The sequence below is a fragment of the Oxyura jamaicensis genome, chromosome 20 (assembly GCF_011077185.1).
Source record: "Oxyura jamaicensis isolate SHBP4307 breed ruddy duck chromosome 20, BPBGC_Ojam_1.0, whole genome shotgun sequence".
Lineage (NCBI taxonomy): Eukaryota > Metazoa > Chordata > Aves > Anseriformes > Anatidae > Oxyura > Oxyura jamaicensis.
Window position 1 is genome coordinate 8,896,334 of NC_048912.1, and position 8,094 is coordinate 8,904,427.

Sequence of the window (8,094 nt, forward strand, 5' to 3'; positions counted from 1 at the left end):
TTTCTTTCTTTCTTTCTTTCTTTCTTTCTTTCTTTCTTTCTTTCTTTTTTTCCCCATTTCTTTCTCTACAGAGAAAGAAAAAGACTGACCTGGAGAGACTGTGGGAGTAAAAACCACAGGAATGTGCCTATTTCAGTAAAACTCACAAATGATTTCTAGCAGCCTCCCTTCCCTTAAATAATAATCACTTAAAAAAAAAAAAAAAAAAAAAAAAAGAAAATAAAAGAAAAAAGAAAAATCTAACTACACCACCCTGCGTTCGTTTCTACACATCCTTTTCGCTCCCTCATCTGGCTCCTCTGACCACTCCATGCCTGGGTTATTTATGATGTAATCTACAGCGAGGCATTGGGCTGCTGTCACACAAATTCAAGGCTCGCTAGCCATAAACCAGGCATGATTGAGATACCAAATACCCTTCTCTCAAGTGCTCCACCTCAGACGGATAGCTCTGTTTAACACTTAGTTTCCCTAAGTACTCCCTTGCTCCCCGTAACGCTCCCTCCGAACCGGCCGATGCCTCACACGCCGAGTTCAGGAGCTCGCGCTGCAGCCACACCACCATCATCTGTTATTTATTGCAGATGAGGCAAAGCCACCCGTGGCAGAGATTCCCAAGCCCTGTACTCATTAAATTTTGATGGGTACAGGATCACCTGTTAGCTGTGTTTAATTGCCACCGCTCCTCCTCGGGGTGATAAAAGAGATGAGCGCAGCATCCACCTGGAGCACACCCTGCCAGCTGCGTGGTGGCAGCAACGCAGCCCCTGGGTGCTGCTCACTGTCCCCAGGCCATCCCCAGACTATCCCCAAACCATCCCCATACCATCCCCAAGCCAAGCCCTGCTCAGGGGCTGGCCCAGCCCAGTGTGGTAGGCAGGAGCCAGCAGGCACCATCGTCCTTCCCTCCTTCCTCAGCCATCCCCACCGCCCAAAGCCAGCCCGCCTCCGCCCACCACCCTCTCACCTGCAGCCCAAAGGGACCATCCCGCACCCAGGGGCCGGGGGGGCAAGTGCCACCTTCCTCTTCTACACACCGGGTAGTTCGTTAGCGAACACACTTAGGACTCAGTGCCTTGGATCCTGCAATACAGACCTTTTTTTAAGTGATTTTTTTTTTTTTTTTTTAAGGAATATATTGCACACATTTCAAGAAACCCCTCTAGGGTAAAATAAAAAATATATATAGATGGCTAAAATAACAAATGAATCATAAAACTTAGAGATGGAAAAGGACTATTAGATCATCCAATTTATCTTGCTGTCTGCCAATACAGGTTTGTTCCCTGCAGACCGCTCCCCAGGGCTTTGTCTCGCCTTTCTGACTTAACTCCAGCACACAGGGTCCTCTGCCACTTTCCTGGGAAGAATAGTTAATGGCTTAGGTATGTCCTATAGGTACGGGGCCAAATCCTGGCCTGAGGGGAGTCTCACCTGCAAGGCTCACAGGCATCGACCCCGAATACTTGAACGGCTCCAGGAAGCAGCAAGGCGCTCGCTGCTTGGACCCGGTCCCACCTCCTGCCCTTGCACACGCGTGTCGGCGCTCGCTGCCCCGCGAGGCCATGGGGCTGGGCCCATGGCCGTGTCCTGCCCCTCCTCAAGGCCTGGCCCGCTGGGCAGGACTGGGCCTGGGCAGGATCAAGGGCTTACACAGGCCGCAGTGTTCCCGTGTCAATGGATACAGCCAAAGCAGCTGTAGGCAGCTCCAGGAGGCTCAAGAGACCGCTCTGATTTATTCCAAGGGTTTGAACTTGCATCTTTTTTCCCCTTTTTCCTTTTTTGTTGTTGTTGTTGTTGTTAATTACTGGTGATGCACTTCAACTGGATAAACAAACAAACAAATAAAATCAACCCTTCAGCTTCTCATATGGATGTTTTGGCTACAGGGCAGCTTTGAAAGCTGGTTCAATTGTTGTTTTTGCTTTCATTCTTGCTGCTCCTTAAAACTGTCTTGATTTAATAAAAGTTAAATATTTTCATAGGAAAATCAGGCTGGGTGGTTTGTGATTCTTTTATGTACAACACGTATATTACATTATTCAACAATTCAGGAATAAATTTAATTCCATCTATCTCTGCTGAATGTTTTACAATTTAAATAGCTGCTCTGCCCGTGAGGGCTGGGCACCAAGGGGAGGCTGGTTACCTTCACGGGGCACCAGGGTCACAGCACAAAGGATTTGGGGTGGAACCTCACCAAGCCCGTGGGGCTGGGATTCTGCAAGGCACCCTCCAGAGCGCTGGGGAGCTCTCAGGTCAGTAAAGGACAGCACAACCAAAGGGCCAGCCCGTGGTCCAAGTGGGTAGCTGGCATCCTACTGGCAGTCACCACCATGACCATGGGATGGAACCAGTGGCATCCATGCTCTGAGAGATAAGGGACACGTGTGAAGACTGAGCATGGAGCTCTTCCAGTGACGTCTGCTCGTGCACTTATGTTTATCTGCATCTGGGCTAAGTCCTTCGATGCCTTCTTCGGTCATCCTGCAAAGACACCTGAGTCCCTTAAACATTTCTCTGCCCCAGTCAGGGGAGAGGAGGCTTCTTGCAGAGATGGTCAGATAAATCTCAATGCTAACAAAAATATTTGGGAAACCAGGACTGGCTACATGCTAAAATATTTACTGCAAGGGTACTGTCACTGAAGAGGTATTTACAGCATTTTTAATACCACCTACACAAAAGACATACTTTTGCTGAGGAAATGGTACTTCTAGGGATGTAACGTACTTAGGGAAACTGGGTAAGATGTAGCAATGAATGCATCTTTTGAAATATTGGAGAGCCTCTCTCTTACTGCTGTTTTATACTGTGGCTAAACAGACCACGGCTGCAGCTTAGACATTGGGCATGCCAGGTGCTACTGCAAAATAAACAAGGAATTCTATAAAGGAAGTAATGTCCAGACAAACATACCTGAAATATGAAGGTTTTCATGTTTTTTGTTTGTTTGTTTGTTTTTTTGTATGTTTAGAAGTTGATGTTAGTTTTACATTAATACTCTATAGTGATGGAAGTACAGCTATAGTTCCTGTTAACAGAGCTGACTCCATGCCAAAAAGTCCCTTTTTGTGGTAGACTATCTTTATTTTTAAAGTGTTCACAAGTAAATTTACTGAATCTGGCTTTCTGAGCGTGCAGTTCAGTGATGTGGTGTAATCCAGGCATCATTAACATGTCCCAAGACTGGGCTTTATAATTGCAGTGCCAAAAATCACTGGCAATAAAACCACATTTATTTGTAACAGGACATTCAAGCATTTCCATTTAGTTAACAAGAACTGAACAGCTCTACAAATGTTCGAGAATTTTGTTGGCTTGTTTCTCTGAAGTAACTAATGAAATATCAATAGCTCTGGATAAACTCATCCCACAATACATTTAGGTTAAATGAAGAAAATGAGAAGCCCCTGAGCTTAGAAAAACAGCAGTGGAGCTAGGTTAGAGAAGGGGAAAATCAGTGCGGGTTTCATTGTGTGTTGTTGTGTTGCTTTTTTTTTTTTTTTTTTAAATATAAAAAGACCATCTGTAAACAATTATGCTAATACTTTAAAGATGATCAGCTCTTAGGGTTTTGGAGTCAAACAGGAAAACAGCAAAAATTCTTATCGGGAAAGAAATTTTTCAACCTGAAAACAGATTCTGTCAAAACGTCAAAGTCCCAGATTTAGGTTCCATTAAAAGAGAATTTTACAAGACCCAATTCAAACAGAAATGTTGAGTTCAATTACCTTTTAACTTCAAGTAACAGTTGCAGAGGGAGGGAGAGAAGAAATACAAGCCTAAATGCAAAAATGAAGGTAAATCATAAAGAAACAGAAATTAAGAAGTGCCAAACCTCATCTTAGTCCACCTTGGTGGAATTCCCAGAGCAAAGACACTGGGTTAATATAGAGAAGTGCGCTGTGACGGTGCTTCGGCTAAAGCTTGATTCGCAGTAAAGTTTACCAAAAAAATGAGCCTGGAAAATGTGCTATCTAGACAATAAAGATAACTGAAGTGCAGAGCCATTTCTCCTTGTTCAACAGAAAACTGCAAACTGCAAACAGATGTACAAAATAACTGAGTCTGCTGGCTGAAAAGCTTGGCACTTTCCAGAGGTTTTGGTGAGCGGTTCTGGAAAGAACACAGGAAGAAAAAATGCAACATCAGTGAAAATGTAATTCTGAATTCTAATTTCATTCAGTTGTTCTGACCTTCTATTTTTCTGGAAAATAATAATAATAATAATAATAAGCTTAGTTTTGACACTGGCTTTACTAAAAATTGCTTTATTTTGCAATGCTTTTAATTAGCTTTTTGAGACTACATATACACATACATATTAAAAATTCAGGTGAATTCTAAACTGAAGTGACATATTTCATGACAAAATGAAACTTTTTTTTTTTATGATTTGAAGGCAAAATGCATTTTTTACTTTAAATCAAAACTCTTCCCTGATTTTCCAGAACTATCAGAAAACCAAGGAGTCTGTTGTTCTCCCAGCTCACACAGGTAACGCGGGCTCCGCCTGTTCACTGCTTCCCACTTGTTCCTGTACCTACACTGAAGGTGGGGGTGATGAAATCACAGAGAGGCTCTTTGCAAGTGATTGTTCAATGGATGAAAAATCAGTAATTGCATTAGGTCATGACATTCATCAAGGATGAATGAAAACATTTCGTATGTGCAAATTTAGTTTTAAATGCCAAAGTATTGCACAATTATTAGCCCAGATTTGCTCATGAAAAGTTGTGTATTAAAGGTTCAGACAAATAGTTCTCATAGTGATGTGTAACACATCATGAAATACATCATTAAATGTATTAATCATAAAACCAAATATAGGGGTAGCCAGCAGCTAAACTGCACACCAAATCTGCTCTGTAGCAACACATTTTGGTAAATATTGATAGGGTGAGAAGACAAAATCAGAGACAACATTTATGTATCTACAGATTTCCTTGGGTTCTTCTCACTTGTCGGTGAAGTTTTCTGGTTATACTATGATTTCTGCTACACAATTTAAATAGGTCAATGCCTTTTTGCACGTATGGTGTGTTTGGAGGCAGCTCTACTTGCTTTATTTGTATCTACTTTTACACACTTGCTAATTAAGTTAGGAATCTGAAGTCAACTTGGCCTTAAGATGCAGAGCCCTCCCTGCGCAGCTAGCTGCTGGCTGGTGCCCGAGCTCTCCTGGTTAGCAGCTCCCGGCGCTCCTCTTTGCCAACACTGCCATCTAATGCTCAAATGCTCGCTAAACTTTCTCGAGGAGCCCAATTCCCTTTCACACATTGCAGTCTCTCTTGGTTAAAATGCTGCTGAAAGCCATCACATTGTCACTCTAGAGACAGGGAGAGAAACCCCCAACGCACTCCCTGAGAGAAGATTGAGGAGTTAACTCATTTCCATGGACCCCTAATGATACATCAAAGCTGGAAATTGCCAAGAGTGAATGAAGTGTTGGGAAGAATACCCCCCTCTGCCAATGCAGAGAAGCCAAGACCATGGTACATCTTAGCCCAAACCTGCTCCATGGAGCAAAACCTCACCCTTCACACGCCCATCCACACTGAGGAAGGCCCAGCCTTTTGCTGGACAGGCAACACCACACAGATGCTTGCTTTGCTGCTTTCAACCCTGTTGTGAGAACTTCTGGGGGCTGCAGTGCCCCGCTAAGCCTGGAGGCTGATAGCCATGGTATTGCATGTAGGGACCTTCAGATAACCTCAGCGGAAACAGACGGAGGAAATCTCAAGGAGCAGTGCTATCTAAATCCAAGGTTTCCAAATTCCATGCCTCGTTATTCTACAGAACAATCCAGCTTGGTCCAGACCTAAGCATGTTACTTTGCTTCCATATTAATATAAACAGAAGGAATATAGAGCTGCTGTATCTGCCCGAAGCAGATACAGCTCATCTCAAGTAGATACAGAAATAAAACTAAGAACAGTTGATCCGGGAAGATACCACACCCTTACATTTAACTCTTGAAAGAAAGCGATGCTGTACTTTCAAGTCTGTCCAAAGACCAACGTGTCAGCCTAAAAAGTGTTAAACTTGAAGGCAAAATACCTTGTGTTGTAATACCATGCTCAGCCCAGCAGACAGCCCACTCTGGAGTTATGCACCAACAGCTGCTGTTAACCACTGAGCTTTGCAGTGTTTCACACGTGACCCAGCCCTGGACTTGGATTATCTATTGGTAATGAACTCCAGACTAAATAAAATTGCATTTCACATAACAGACCCTTGTCACAGATAACAGTGCAAGTCGAAATGGGCACTCTTGTAATTAGCATGTAGTTACTCAATCTGTATAATTACACATGGTAATCATGCTGTTGCATGTTTGGAAATGCTAGATCTCATTTTCTCTACTAATCCTAAATCACATGAACATCATCTGTAGGAACTACTACTTTAGATGTTATGAATTAATATTAAGATGAAATTGAATTAAATGTACTGATTTTAATGTCATGAATGCACTCATAACTATTTTTTCCCCTGAGAACCATCTGCAATTTAGAGACTCGCTAATCCTAATTAAATGCACTTTTCTTAAGTGTGTGCAAATGAACAGAGAAATCTGCTCAGTAATGCACTTTCATATTTTCCTCTTTTACTAAAAAGGGGAACAAGAAACTGTTTGGTGATTTAACACTAGAACTTCCTAGTATGAGAAAATTAATGCTGCTGCTTCGTAGTTGCAAGACATGGTCGCCTGAATGTGCCTTAAGTGTAACTCATTAAAAGTACGGAAGGTGCCTCAAACATTTATATTTAATGCTAACACCCAAGTGATCTGAATAGTTATTACTGTAGAGAAACACTTTAGTTATACACTCCAGCATTTTAGACAGCAATTTTAAGTCCTCTAGTAACGCCCTGCTCAGAAGAAACAAACGGTGCTCATCAGGTTATTGGGCAAGCCGGTTACCACAGGGCTTCGTTGGCACCAGATAGGAATGACAGCAGCCCACCCAATCAGAAGCATATTGCACTAACGCCTCAACTAGAACAGCTTTAATCAACACCAGCAGTGAAGGCACACCCTAAATTCATTCACTAGCTCATTTATTTTTTGTGCTGTGTCCCCGTCCCCCCCCCAAAAAAAATGATTTCCCCCAAACGACAGCCATGGTTAACAGTAAAGATGACTTGCAAAGCTCACGTCTGTCTTACACCCCCATCTACCACACTGCTATTCAGCACTGCACAGGAATGTAGTATCAGCATTGTTACCCCAAGCCTAGATGAATATCTTCATCTAGATGAAGATCTTCAGCAGCAAGACTCCAATCTGTACACCACAGGCACTGTAAGGACTCACTAGGCCCAAAGCAAGTGTCAGACCTACATCTATCTACATCACATCATTTTGTTAAGCTTCCACTTTGAAGTTTCTGTTCTCCCCACCAGCACTGCCTTTTCTTTATGTCAAATCAGCCTAGCCTACCTCCACAAACCTTAATCACAGCCACCAGCACCAGCGTAACACAAGAATCAAAAGCTTAATCTGGAATGCCACTGAGGCACTGGTCACCCCTACATGTCCTTAAATGAAGTTAATTTATAATGGGGATCTCATCTGAGGAGCTCTCTTCTCTTGAGTATGAGTTGCCTTTGACAAGTCTTTTCCAACTGTCTTCATAATCTAGTTTTCAGATACTGTCAAAGCCAATGCTGGTCAGTCAAGCTCCAAGAAAACAGACTTTTTTTTTTTTTTCTCCCAGAAGGCTTAAGCTCTTACAAATTCTGAAGCTTCAAAAAATAAATTAAAAAAAAAAAATCCATGCCCTTACCCTTTCTTATTACCACAATATATGTATACAATAACTGTAAAGAAAGATAAATGAAGAGGAAAAAAACAAAAGGTTTCTTATTTAGAGCTCTCCTCTAAGCCTCAGCCAGATTTTCTGGGAAGTGACTCAGTATTTTCATGAGAGCAACTGAACAGAAACTGGACAGGAATTGGGGTTTGGTTATTGGCAGGCCCTCCTTTTCCCCCTCCCACAGGGGTCCGAGTATGATGAAAGGTCAAGAGAATATGAAATTCCATCCAACTAATTTTAATCTTTAAAAACAAGACACAGAAACCAG